Here is a 14,607-nt window from a genome sequence, read left to right as displayed (position 1 = left end):
GGCAACACACACATAAATCAACAGATAAGGGGGAGGGAGACAGACTCTGCGGTAACTGTTAATAGCAACAATGTACCAGCCATAAGAATAAAACTTCCTTGCCCCCCTCCTCCCAATGTGGAAGGCTATTCTATACAATTGAAGCTGTAACCAAGCATGGCATCTGATAGCAAGAGTTTTTCTGTCTAGCAGTCAGTGTGTTCAAGCAAGACAACAGGACAAAATAGGTTCCCATGCTGCCTTCCACAAGTCACTGTTTTCTCCTTAATTCTCTGAAAGCATATCATTAAAGATACACAAGCCAACAAAACCAGGTCAAATGTGGTTTCTTCAGGTGCCACAGAAACAGCTCCATAATTAGGAGAGTATAACCCATCCTGGAAGAATATCCTCTTTATTAGTGATATTCTACCTGTATCAGAATCAAGCTTGTGATAACCTCTGGAGGAATATAATCCCACTGTCATTCCTGTTACCAAAGTCCTATCTCTGTTTTTCCTTTTCTTGTGCTGTCACTGGTAGACTCAGAATTTGTCATATTTCCTGTGCTATTTAAAGGACTTTTTGGGCTGGTGCATTATTTTAAGCCTGCCTCTGTATGCTTTAAAATACCAACAGGAAGCATTTATCTTATATAAAGCACACTTACTGTAGAATTCTCAGTTCATACAGAGAGACCAATTTGGCACATTTTATATATATATATATATATATATATATATATATATATATATCTTCTGTTTTTTTATATATACACATATAAATAGAATAAGGTATGTAAACAGAGGATTCTGGACCACATAACATTTTCATTTTCTTCCCAGTCTTCAAATATACTTTCCATATTAGGGAACACTCCCACAACTGCTTGGGAAGATCTCTGAATACAACTTATGAAGTGGAATGTTCATGCAAGCTGAAAAAGTTGTGTTGCAGCAGAGGATGTAGTTATGTCTAAGGAGAATGAGAACTGTAACTTCTGATAGCAACGGGAGGTGAAAGCAGAACTGTGCCAGGATCATTTGGGTCCACTCCTTGCAGGGTTATTTCACCCACATGAATCTGAGATCTCCTACTATGTGTGCTCTGCTTCAGCTCAGTTAGAAAACTGCTCATACCAGGGCCCCCAAAATGATTTATCCGTAGGTCACTTTCACGATCTCTTTTCTCTGCTTGAGTCCAAACAAATAGAATATCAACTTACTTGAAAGTTTTATGAAAGCTATTTTTTCCTATCAAGTAGGGGGAAAAATTATTATTATTTTTAATTTAATTTTTATTTTTATTATTAAATTTAAAAATTAATTTAATTTTTAAAAATTAATTTATCATTTATCTGGTGAATTTGCATGAAAAGAATCTAAGGTTTCTTGCAAAAACCAGCAGGACTCCTTATTGCTGTAAGTCCTGGATCACTGGCTGCCACTTTTGAGAAAGGAGTAACCTGCATGCATAGGATTTCTTTCATGCGTGACTGTAGGAGGACATAGGCCAGGTATGAACACACTACATATGAAAGAAAATCTACTTAATACTTACTCATTGTTGTAGTGAAATTAGCCTTCTTCTCTGTTTTTTTTTAATTTATTTTTTGGGTCTATGATATTTAAAATGGAAAACATACAGTAGGTCAGCTAAACCCAAACCAGGTTGTTGGCAGCTGAGTTCCAAAGATGGAAAGATTCCAAGGGAAGCTGATTCCTGGGTGTGAAAAAAAGTATCAGGAACAATGAAACAATTTTTCTCAGCTATTATTCTTGCTGAGGAGGCATGTAGATCTACAGATCCAAAACTTCCTTGCAAATGTTAGTGCTGTCATGTGTGCCAATTCCTCAACAGCTTTCAAGGACAGCAACATCCAAAGATAAGCTGTAAGTGATCTCTTCCCCATTATCATCCTCTTGCATGTATGTGTTTCTTGCCTTGGGTTTTGACAACCACAAATCCACAGATGGTCTCCAGACTAACATATATAGAATATCACAAGGGCTAAGATTGGAAGTGACCTCTAGAGGTCATCTGGTCCAACTCCCCGGCTCAAGCAGGTCAGCACTTGCCTAGGACCATGAAGAGTTACATGAACTAGGTAGATTATTAGAGTCTCCAAGGCTAGAAACTCTAGCCCTTATCCAGAGAACCTGTTCCTGTGCTCAGTGAACTTTACAGTAAAAAAGGGAAAGTGTTTCCTGATGTCCTCCTGTGTTTCAGTTGATGCTAATTTCCTCTCATCCTGTTACAGGGCACCTCTGGAAAGAGCCTGGCTCCATCTTGTTTACTGATTCCCTTCAGGTTTTATACACACTGATGTGATCCTTCCGTAAGACTTCCCTTCTCTGTGCTGAGCATTCCCAGCTCTATCAGCCCATCCTAGCAGGGGCAGCTATCTAAGACATTAATTACTTTAATGGTCCTTCTCTGGACTCTCCAGTACTTCTGCACAAGGCTTTTTATTTCCAACAATAGCAAAGAGCACCCTATGGGATCATTAAAATTCTGTTTTCCATCACAAACTCGCTGAAAGAGGTGGTGTTTGTAGAACTCCCTCTTACTTATAGTGGAAGCAAGGGTTAAAATGTCTTCTAGTTCCTGATACTGTGGTCTGCTCTGCAGCACTGCAGACAGCAGTGCTCTCCACATGCAGGACCTTCCTGTCATGAAGCTGTGCTGGCTGTGAGCCATGACTGCAATGACCTTCTGGTGTTTTTCAATACCTCCCAGAATAATCTCCATAACCTTACCAGGCATTGAAGTGAGACTGACAGGCCTGTAGTATCCTGGGTCATCCTTGTCCTTTCAAAAGCTCATTCTCTTGCCTTCCTTTCTGTTTAGGATTAATCCACTCCTGCTTCCTAGCAACCACTTGCCATTACAACTCCAGCCAGGACAGCCTGTAAACATCCGTTGTGTAAGTACCTAATGCAAGTGGAGTTAATGAACTGTTTGTAAGTACTGTTCCCTCCAGCTAGCACAGCCTAAAATCTGCACCACACATGCCTCTGTCAGCACTCTCAGGAATGAGATCTTGAGATTATCAGCAAACACAGCAACTGATAACTCGTGTTTGAGTAACTAGGGAAAAATATGCTCTTCCCTTGACATACCAAATCCAGATGGACTTGCTGAGGATCCTATGAATGCCTTACAGGGTTGATAATGTGCTCATCCATTTAACCAGAGTACCTGCATTTGTACTTTTTTATTCTACGATCTCTCTATCATCAGGGGAGATATAGAGAGCACTTTAAATCCATATCTGAGTTAGTCATTGTGCCCTTACCCCACAAACTCCACGGTGTGTTAAAGCAGCTGGACATCTCAGCATCTGAAGCTAGGTAGGATGAATCTAGGTATATCTCAGGAATCCCTGTTTTTCACCTGTGTCATTACCTATATCAATATCATATGAATTAGCAAAGGATGTATAATCAGGTTGGTGTCAACTGACATTTTCTCTGTGTATTTTGAGGACCTGAACTGCCCTGATCATCTCCAAGACCCACCTTTAGAGAATCATAGAACCACAGGATATTTTGGGTTGGAAGAGACCTTAGAGATCATACAGTTCCAAGCCCTCTGCCTTGGCAACCATTATATCATGTAAACCTGTGATCAATGCAGATGCTATTGAAACATGAACATTTACATTACACAGCTTATTTAACTCCTCCTGAAGGGTGCCCTCTAACATTCTAGCCAGCTGTGTCTGGAGGAAGCACATATCTATTATACTTATTTTACCAATGAAGTGAATTCATTCACCTTGTAGCAACTGTCTGCCAAGTCAGTTCTTCACACTCTTTTTAGTAACAGAAACTAGCAGAAATATTGGTTTAAAATATTCCTGCCTCTTGTCCCATGGCATGTTCCAGTGTTCTTTTGATTGTGCTAATACAACTGTCTGTGCAATCACATTATGTTGTAGATCAAAGAACAACTAATTTTAAAAGAACCCTTCAAAACATGAAGATCTCTTACACTTAAGATTGTACTTAAGAAAGCACATACCACTGTAATAAGTAATGAGGTTGCTGTGTGGAAAAATCTGTTATAATTTTCAGTTGGATTCAGATCAGGTTTACTCATTGGTTTTGGTAAGTGAACACCCAGGTCACACACAAAGAGCACTGTAGGTAACATATAATACAGTAAATTGCATGTGGAATACTCCAGAGAGCTCTGACAGGAAAGGTGAGATTCATCTCACTTCATGTTACACCTCTGCAACAAGGATCTCTGCCCAATTACAGATAATGGTGAGAAACAGCCTTTTAAAATCGCCTTTTAAAAAGGTGATTAATTTCAGATGATTAGGTGAATTGTGCTCTGCTAAGTGCCTGTTTCTCACCACTGATTGTAAGGAAGTGTGGAGTCACTAGTTTAGCTGTGGACATTATAGACAGCTATGAATTCCTCCCTGCTTTTCCTGGCAGAGGGACGTCACACTCTAGTGTGCATGTGCAGAGGCACACACATACATGTACCTACCTACATACACACATACCATTTATTCCAAGATAATATACATGTATGTATGTGTTACTTCCCATGTATAAGCCCTTTCCCCTCTGGTTTGCTGCCACTTCATAAAGTGACCATGATATGTATTACAAATGATATGTATTACAAATTATATTATTATGTGGGTTCTTCAAAGCTGAGAAGAAAGGCAACAGATCAGGCTTCCTTCTCTTGCCCATGTCCTCCAACTTCACACCTGCTCACAAATAGCAGCTCTCAACAGCTAGCAACAGCTCTCTCCTTGAACTCAAGGAGAGTTGAATCCCTTGGGACTGGCTAAGCACAAAATCAAAGCAGCAACAAGTATTTGAATTAGCATAAAAAGCAGACAGTGCTTGGATGTCCATGCTGCAATAGGGAGTTTAAGCACTCTGTCTTGTTAGCTCTATTAAATGATGTAAGGATGTACAAACTCCAAATGTCCAGCATTCTCCCTTTAACTAAGAGAAAATTTTAGGTTAAAAAAGTTAGCTAATAACCATGTGGTGAGTCAGAGGTTGTTTGCTGTGGGTACTGTCTGCAGTGTATTCTCCTTGCACAAGTGTACATATCTCCTTTACTATGCACTAGTAGTTGGTAGTGAACTGACTGTCCTTTCCTATGCCTTGGGAGTTAATCCACTCCAAACAGATGGAGGTTCTAGGACTTAGCCACCCTTGATACCTAGAGGCATCTCTTCAGTCTGCATTATTCAGGCTGAACTTCACTGTGGCTCCTCTCTCAGCCTGGAGGCACTAAGTGTTGGACCTGCAAGAGTCAATGGCATGAGAAAAATTTCAAGTACAGTTTCATAAGCAGACATGAAGACTCTTTTCAGGTTCTCCAGCACATGGAGATTTCTAAGCCCACCTAATTTCTTGTTATGTGGATTCAGAAACATAAGGGATGAGAGAAAATTCTGACCTCCTTCTGTTTTTCTATCTGTTTGGCCTAAAACCAAGTCCTGCAGTACACAATATATTGCTTGACAGAATGCTTTCCTGCCAGAGTAATTTGAAAACTCCACACATCACAACACACTTGCAAGGCGGACAGGAAATTAAAAAGCTGGCAAAAAAACACCATTTGTTGGAGCAATCTCATGTAAGACAGAGATTACCTTTGGGTATAGGTATTTTAAGTGATGGGTTAAAGTAACACTGAGGCAGAGGACAGGATCTCCATACTCCCATCAGTGCGAACAGGAGTGGAGGCTACTCAGTAGTTACGTAATCCTCAACTTTGATTGTCTCAGTCTCAAAAAGCCAAACTCTTAAAGTATTTAAAGCAGCAGAATAGTGACTTGTAAGACCTCAAAAGCACCTATATTTCCATCTCCCATAGAAAATCTCATAGGTTCAACCTGACTCTTTAGATACCTACACACTCTTTTAACATGGCCTTAAGTAAGGCACATATAATAGAAATCCCAGAGGTTGTGATTCTCCATGTCCTGAACAAACACCCTGCCTCCAGAACTGGTTCTTATGCCTCCTGCAATATCCCATTGTCTCCCTGCAATGTCTGCAGGGCAGACATTGTGGCCCCATTTGGGCAATCTCTAGTGGTCATCTTCTCTGCCAGTTCAGTGTTTGTAATTTTTATTTCTTCCTAGTTTTGAAGTGGCTTGTCTGGCATGATGTTATTACAATGTTACTGCTTGCTGGCCCAATGAAAGTATGATTAAAGTAAAGAATATAAACAGGCTTTGGAAAAAGATGTAATTTAAATTCTTACTAATAAATTTAATTCCTCTGTAGGCTACCACTGATTTTAGAATTAGAGGTAGGTCTTAGTCAATTTTAACATCTGGACCTACAGCCACAGGATGAATTCAAAATAGTTCCTTTAACAGTCTTTTCAACAGAATAAACTGGTCACTTATTTAACCCTAAACTTCCAAGAAATTGGCACATTCAGATGCCAGGAAGAACTGTGAAGTGTCAAGCAAGAGTCCGGAGCCCTGCAGTTATTACTGACTTCACCTCGTGGTAAAGTCACCTTTACCATACCCTGGGGGATGATGCTTTCTGAAGTTATAGAGTACATCAGAGGAACAGTCAGAAATTGCCCACTAGTAAAAATGAAGTGTAAAACATCTTTTCTTCTACTACCACTACTTCACCTGAAACTCAAGTGTTTCAGTGAATGTTTGAAGCAGAAGGAATAACTTCAAGCTCACTAAGTACAGTCTTCTGGGAACCAGCAAATTTATTCATCATGAATTATTCTCAGCTGCCCTTCCTGGGAGGAGCAGGATGAAAGAACCTATAAGGTTTTTGTAAATTGATTTGTGACAGGTCAGGTTCACAGAGGATAAAATAAAATAAAGAGCCTTCTATTAGGCTGAAGTAACCCAGTCACTAGTGCAAAGAAAAGCAAACAAAGAGCTTCCCTTAGCTCAAACACTGTGGTATTCTCAGCCTGTGAACACTGACTGACTTGCTATTATGCACATATAGCCAAGCTCCAGCCTTCCCCACGTTTGCCCTTTCAATAGCCACATCCTGGCTAGCCCGCAATGCACAAACCCAGCACGGCCACCCAGGCTGGGAGTGTGAGAATGGCAGATGCAGGAGGGAGAACAGCAGCTGTGACCAGCATGGAGAAGCACCCACTTCAAATGGCAAAAAGTGCTGGATAAAAGATGCAGACATGGAGGGAGCTGGAATCCTCCAGGTCAAAGGCATTCTCCTCTCCCCACCAGCTTGGCTGGAAGCCACATTTCTACATTCCTGGCTCTGCCACAGAACAAGCCAGTGTTGTGGAGGCAAAGGCCAAATGCTTTGTTGTGGGTAATGTATGTCAGGACAGCTCAAACAAAAAGCCAGAGTTTTACAGTTCTTTTGCTGGCCATATCCTGGGACCTGAACTTCACAAATGATTACTAGATTAAGTTATTCTGTAACCTCTTTTGATACAACCCACTGAATTTAAAACTGTTCCTCTTACACTGGGAAGAATTTCCATGGATTAGAATACATCCTTCCTTATTGATATGTTTATGACTTGATTTAAAAATGCCATGACACAGGACACTGACATCAATGATTCTCTGCTGGGATTACTAAAGACCATTTTACCTTGCAAGCCAGACTCTGAGATTCACCATTACTTAACACAAAATATGACAAGACACTCACACTTTCATCAGCAGTTTATATGCCACTAAACTTGTTTCTTTCCTGTGCTGAAGCAGCAGAACAGATAAGAAGTAGGAACAGACACAGTGTTCTAGTATTTACTGTATTTTAGCCAGTCATACACCTTACATTCACCTTATATACACCTTACATACACCTACATTCACACCTTAGGTGAATTACTCATCCACCTGTTTTCCAAGGGGTGACAGATGTGGGAGTTTGATGTCTAGGCATGGTGTTTTTGTGCATTGATGTGATAGCTAAGACACAAAGGCAAAGAAAAAACTGGGAGGCTGGATTCATTCTTCACTATGTTGTCTCATAAACTACTTTTCCTCTTAATTTATAATCCCTAGAGAATAGAGAGCTTGCCAGTACCCCAGCACCATATAGGGTCTTCCCTGGCTAGGTATGTAGCGGGAGAGGAGAGATACATCAGACTGTCAAAAAGAAATTTCATGATTACAACACAGAGACCCTGAACCCAGGTGGGTTATTTTATAATTTAAACTTAGTGGTTGCAGTCCAGGGAACAACTAGTAAACTAAGCAGATCCAAGACGTTTGTGTGATTCTTGATCACCAGCCTTTACTGTTCAACTGTTCAAGCAGTTGGACAGTGGGATATAGCTTTGGCTGAAGCCAAGTAGGGGTCTCCCAGACAATTCCCAGGTATACTTCCAGGAATCAGTCAGGGTCTGTATACAGCCAAACCATCTTGAAGGGCAAAATTGCTTAACAGAATAGACACAGCTACTCTGCACCAGTTAAACTCAGCGCCAAAAATGCTTGTTTCCTAATATAGGAAATTGCAAGTCTACATTTAGCCTGAAAAGCCAGACCTTGTCATGCTGAAGACAATTGATAGAAATAGAATATTAGAAGGTTTAGAATTCAGATAACTTTTTTCCTTCCCCCCACTCCATTCTCTCCCTCCCCCTGCAAAATCTGTTTATACATTCATGCAGTGGTCTTAAATATGTTAAAATCTGTGTGTTATTTGTGTTGTGATGATAAAAAGGAGGTAGGTTTAGGTCTAGGGAGCCGGGAGTGGGAGACGTCGAGAACTGTTAATCATGGAAATTCTGAGAGCAAAAGAGACAAACAGCAATAATCAGAATGGATGTTTTTGTGTGTGAGCAGTACAACTGCAGATAGAAAGATATCCACCATAGGCTCATTTACTATGACCTGAGCCAGAGAATTGCACATCTCTTTAATAATTTTTTTTTTTTTTACCCCTGAAGTGGACAATACAGAACAATTTCAAACATTTTTTTTTTTCTTTTTTCCCCAACCAGTTTCCCTTCAGTTTTTCAGTCTGAGGTGACTGGATCAAAACTTTTGAAGAAAATTTGTTTTCTGAAATGTGATCTGAACCAAAGGCCATTCAGAACCATTTTCTTCATGGAAACTGTTCTATTTTTGTTAAATTTGATAACAGCTTGTTTTTACAAAATAAGACATTGATGCCAAATTGAAGCTGGCAATATCATCTAAAGAAGTGTCACTCTGGATATAAACAGGAAATGTTTAGAGTGCTGATCCAATGATTAATGAATGTTTCCACATCTATATAGCAGCCAATTTTCCCTTTCCTTGGAGATTACTCCATTACATAAGCTACAGAAGGGCCAGAACTTTGGTCACATATATTGAAGTATTCAAAAAATACTTCTGTACAAATGCTGGCATGGTTTTCTCCCTTTGAAATTAATTACAGGCATCTTCCCTGACTCCAGTGGGAGTGAGAAGCAAGCCAATGTCTGAAAGGTTCTTTGCTCACGACTCTTTTGCAGGGCCAAAGCAGTTTTCTTCTGCAGGATTTCTCAGCCTTCCCCCAGTTCATTCATAGACACCACTCCTTAAAAGTCTGACTACAATTTAGTGAGAAACCTCTCTCTGTTAACAATCCTAATATTTTTTACTGACTGAAGGGAAAAAAGTGAATTAGACTGAGTAGTCCTGAACCCTATTTGTATGGATCCAGCCAGACACATACAGTAGTCTTTTTAGGCTGCCCTTAATCTAAATACACATTAAAAGGGAGCCTAACAACAGAGCCCTCTAGTTGCCTGATCTAATTGTCTGACCAAAGAGTACCAATTTAGGGTAACTATAGCAAAAGGCAGAACTTGTTAACTAGTACATGCTGTCCCCAGACCAACAAACCAGTGAAAAGAGAAAAATAAAGAAGTATGTATTTTTGTCATTTTCTCTATTCTTTTTTTAAGGACACAGAAACCTCAGGCACCCAGGGGAGCCCAAGACCTTCAGGACAGCTGCTTAACTTGGCAGTTTAAGTTGCAAGCCAACCATATCAGTATTTATTTAGTGGAATTTCTGAGAAGCAGAAACTGTGCTGACCGGAGCCTTTGTAGGCAAACTGAAAAGAAAAATCAGGTGGAAGAACAACATGCTAGTGTTTTTCTAGTGAACTCATAAACAAGTTGAGACTTACCCTTGAGAGCCAGCCAGGTGCTCCTAAGTTTCTGCAAGGTGTCAAGAGAGCTCTGCATATGCTGGAAGCAGTAGGGGGGAGGAAGACTTCACAGGAGACAGGATTACAAGTCAGCATTTGGTTTCCTTTTGTCTGCTCTTGTTGGAGATGTTTTTCTTCAGTTTCATCAAGCCCAAGACTGCTTTATTTCTGCTTTTGCTGTATTCTGGATATCCAAGCTCCCTGGTAGCCCTTGTGTCAGGAGGAGAAATCTCTATATAAATATTCACCTACAACACAAAAACTGTCTCAGGTAATAACTTGGCAGAAAAACTCTCTTATGTAAGAGGAGTTGCCTCAACCTAAAATGTCTCTACCACATAGCTTTCAGGAATGACGAGTGTTTAAAGTTAATAACTCACTGTGTAATCTTTAACTTGCAAGAATGTAATTGTTCATATATGGAACGGGTTGCCTTAGGAGAAAAAAAAGTGAAATGGCACGCTTAACCCTCTTTATTAATGCTAAATAGGAAGGAAAAACTATATGTAAAGCATGGCTTCATCCTGTAGGAATACATGCATTACATATATATGACATATTTAATTCTGTGTATGTATGTAGCAGCTAAATACTCTCATTAAAGACCTGATCTTGAGCTTCCTGAAGTCCATGGAGCTGCTATTGACCTGAATGGCTTTGGAAACTACTAGTCCCAAGTACATAAATTTAGAAGTCTCCAGTAATGACCCTAAAAAAATATCAACTTAATTAAGGCTTCAAACTGAAGTGAGACTTGAGCACTCTGAAAATCTGGCTTATTTCTTGGGCCACATTGACTCAAACCACTTCTTTTCTGGTTCTAACCAAAAGACTGCCTCACCTATTTGAAAAAACAATTCAAGGCCCTTGTTGTTCTTAGCTATGACACTGACTTTCATTCGTGACCAAGTAAATACACTGAACCCTGTGTTTATCTTTTCTGTTTTCCCTGTTCTGCTTGAATGTGTGGGAATGTGTGTATTTTCATTTCTTTATTTATTTTGTGATTACTTTTTGGTTGCTGAAGCCACAGCTTTCAGAGTCATACCTGAATGTTCCCAATATAGTCAGACACTATTTCAGGGAACAGTTTTATTCTCCCTGTTCAAAGAGATTGGCTATGTTGTCATGTATCTGTAGCACAATTTATTTTTCAAGTACAGACAGTTATTTGCTCCACTACATCTCAGCAGACAGCTGTCAGTTTAATTGTCACCTTCTCATGTAAGCAACTTGGACCATCCTACTTAGCAAGGTATCACAGATGTGGGAAAGAATAAAGCTCTAGGATTCTGACTAAAGAATGGGGCTGCATTACTGCCATACATAGAGTTATATATTTGGAGGAAAAAAAAATTTAAAAAAAATTAATCTGTGGAAAATAGCATATTCAACCCAGGAGTTAGGATGCACTGCTTGTAGTCCCATATGAGCTAATAGGAACACAAAATTATTCCATATTGGAGCACTTTTTTTCATTACCAATCATTAAAATATTTTGCAACAAAGTCTATGCTGTATTTAAATCAGAAATGAGACTGAAATCATGTCTTTGAAATGTAACATAGATAGTTTGAGTTCTCCTCTAATTGGAACAGAGTCATTTGGAAAAACAACAGTGGTAACAGTGCTTAGGATAGACCTTACAGGTACAGCGAGGACTGGCTATTCCTAAAGGGAAAGAGAGCCAGGAGCTGAGCACAATACAAGACTGCCAGGGCAAACCCAAGACCCCACAATGGCCAAGGAAGATGAGCAGCATCTCATCTCATCAGGCTCAGAGATGGCAGTCATAGTCAGCAAAGGATCCAGATTATCAGGTGAATTCATGGTATTTTGGCAGGTCTGAGGTCAAGCCATGAAGTAAATCCACAGATCAGGACTAGGATAAGATATGATGAGGGCAACCCAGGGCAAGACACAGATCAGCAGTAACAAAGCAGGTCCAGTTATAATAATGAGACAGATCTGAGAACAAACAAGGGAGTCATCCTGCAGACAGGGATCAATAGGATCCACTGCTAGCTGGGCTGTGGCTGAGCTAGAGATCAGTATTCCCAAAACATAATTCCAGTAGGACTAAATCCCTGACATGAACTTAAAAGAGGCACCTAGCTGCAGGGACAGAGTGTGTGTGGAGGTCCCAGGTGAGGCTGGCCAATGTAGTTAGGGCCTGTGGATATATCATGGGGACTGACAATATCCTGTCTCAGCAGCCACAGTCCCAAGGATTAACTGAGTAATTCAGTCCGTAACTACAGATCCTGCATGTATGGGGAGTCAGTTCCTCCTAAATTCATCATCTGATAGTATGATATTTTAATATAAATCACCTATAATATTTTAAATCTTTGTATTATGGGTTTATTTATATAATGAATGTATAGCATAATTTTAAAGTAATAAAGATGTGACTTGATTTTTCCTTAACTATTTTTATACTTCAGCTTGACTAATTCCTGACTTCTGCTCCACCTTCATTCACTCTCATTCTGACATTATTGGAAGAAAATTCATTCTCAGTGGCAAAAGAAAACATTTTTTCTTCATGCCCTTATAACCATACTATTTTTGGTGGATTGAGGTATCTGATGTATTACTGTTCATGGTCAATCAGTCATCTTTCACACAAGAGTCCTCTCCAACTAGGGAATATTTGGATGCAAGCTTCAGCCAAAAACTGTTTCAGAAATAGAGATGTCTGGTCAGCTAATGCATGGTCTGTTTTTTCCTGCATGCTTTAAAGAAGGGGTTTATGATGGTATCCAGCCATGACCTTGATAATGAAACAGATTCTCCATGACAGGAGCACCACAAGTTACACTGCAGCAGGGACAGAGAAGAAAATAGGACTCTGAACAACAAAAAATGCTGTAAAAATTGTTTTATCTCTAAACTTCAAAGAATTTGAGAGCAGGTTTTGTGTGTGTGCAGCTTTGTCATACTTGGTCCTGCGTTTTTTCTAGCATGTCTGGTTTGAATCTCCAAATAAACAGCCCAATATTTCACAGTAGATTTTACAATCAGCCCTCTCATTTCAGGCTTTCATTCAGAGCTAAATTCAATCAAGAGTTCAAGAATGCCTGGTCTTCCTTTGGAATTGTCACAAAGATTCCATGTTTATTAACACAGAGTTCGCTTCAAGATGTTTCCAGTTACACCAAGCACTTATTTTGTTTATGTGTTTGCATGACACAGGCACAGGGTGTATGACATTGCCTGGAAAACCCTGCCCCATGCCAGTATACATGGAGGCTGAAGGTTAAAGGCAGACCTTGCATATTTATAAACATAATAAGATCTTTCTTCACAAGATAAATTAGGGACTTGAGGAGCTACTGTATTCTTCTATATCCAGCTGTAGCTGCTATGCCACTCAGAAAGAGCACAGGAGAAGGGATACTGACATAAACCCCTACCAAACATTTCAGTTCCATTTATGCCACACATGGCTGCAGGAAGTTAAGTCAAATAACAGTAAGTGCACCTTAGCTGGCTATAGTCAAGCATTTTCTTTGCTAAACAGGACCATAATCTTCACCAGATTGTTTCAACTCAAAATTTGTGGCATTGTGTATGACATGGAGATCATTAGTTCAGCAGCCTTCTCTTGTTAATATATCCCTAAAGGAAAACAATATCCTGATTTCTTTTTAGGAAATGGTCCAGAATGCTTGTTTGTCCTGGCAGTGCTTTGCATGCAAGTTATAACTTAGCTATCCATCTCTGCACCTTCCTGTCTCTGCAGATTCTGTATCTGTAAAGAACAATAGCCTGTAAACTGCTATAGTCTGCCAGTCTTTTCTGGAGAAATCAGACTTGAACCCATGAGCAGAATGTTTTTTCCCACAGCTCTGCCTTTTATTTCCATAGTTACTTAGTCTGGTGGCTAGTTTTCCAGCATGCCTTTCTTTATTAAGAACCATTAGTCATGCTTTGTCCATCCCAAAGTTAGGAGGGCTGTTTCACCTATGTATACCTCAGTTTCTCCTCAGTGTAAGATTAACAAGGAGCTATCTTAGGGTGAAAAGGCAGATACTTATTGTCAGGTAACACATGTGGTCTGGACAGAGATTAAAAAACCCCAAACAACAGTGCTAAAGAGAGAAAATACTCATGATTTTTTGCATTCTATAACATATCTTATCTAAATAAGGGAAGTGGGGGAAAGTAAGATTTGTCCTGTGTATGGTGCTGGGAAAATCACTACTGTTCCCAGTATCCCAGGACTGGAAGACTACAAAGGCAGTGACAATGGACTCTGCAGTGCAGTCACAATAATGAATATTAAATCTTAAGGAAAACGCTCTTCTAAGAAAAACAGTGAAGATATAGCATGGATAGGTGGATGAATTCAATGCTGAAATCTCCATGTTTGGAGGATTTAAAGAATAGGCTATGACAATTTCTGCTAGAAATGGGAAGGAAGGAAGGAAGAAGGTGCTATCAACCCAGGAAAAGGAGAAAGTGAAAACAATCTCTA

General features: G+C 39.8%; 1 protein-coding gene and 1 long non-coding RNA gene across 4 annotated transcripts in view; one reads left to right on the top strand and one right to left on the bottom strand.

Moving 5' to 3' along the window:
• Positions 1 to 10,334, bottom strand: part of LIFR (LIF receptor subunit alpha) — an 87,179-nt gene extending 76,845 nt beyond the window's left edge. The window contains exon 1 of one of the 3 annotated variants that reach the window (XM_086869303.1): positions 10,104 to 10,334. The gene's annotated coding sequence lies outside the window, so the exon portion shown is untranslated. Of the gene's footprint in view, positions 1 to 2,738; positions 2,889 to 10,103 lie in introns of those variants that run through there. The other 2 variants (XM_023943960.2, XM_086869300.1) reach the window with 2 other exon arrangements.
• On the top strand, positions 2,830 to 12,554 carry LOC147648552 (uncharacterized). Its single transcript, XR_015281044.1, has 2 exons — positions 2,830 to 2,905; positions 9,877 to 12,554. It is a non-coding gene; the product is annotated as an uncharacterized LOC147648552 (long non-coding RNA).
• Positions 12,555 to 14,607: the final 2,053 nt, after the last annotated feature.

The sequence above is a fragment of the Cyanistes caeruleus genome, chromosome Z (assembly GCF_971803275.1).
Source record: "Cyanistes caeruleus chromosome Z, bCyaCae1.hap1.1, whole genome shotgun sequence".
Lineage (NCBI taxonomy): Eukaryota > Metazoa > Chordata > Aves > Passeriformes > Paridae > Cyanistes > Cyanistes caeruleus.
Note: the sequence above shows the minus strand (reverse complement) of the source record. Positions and strands in the feature narration are given on the sequence as shown.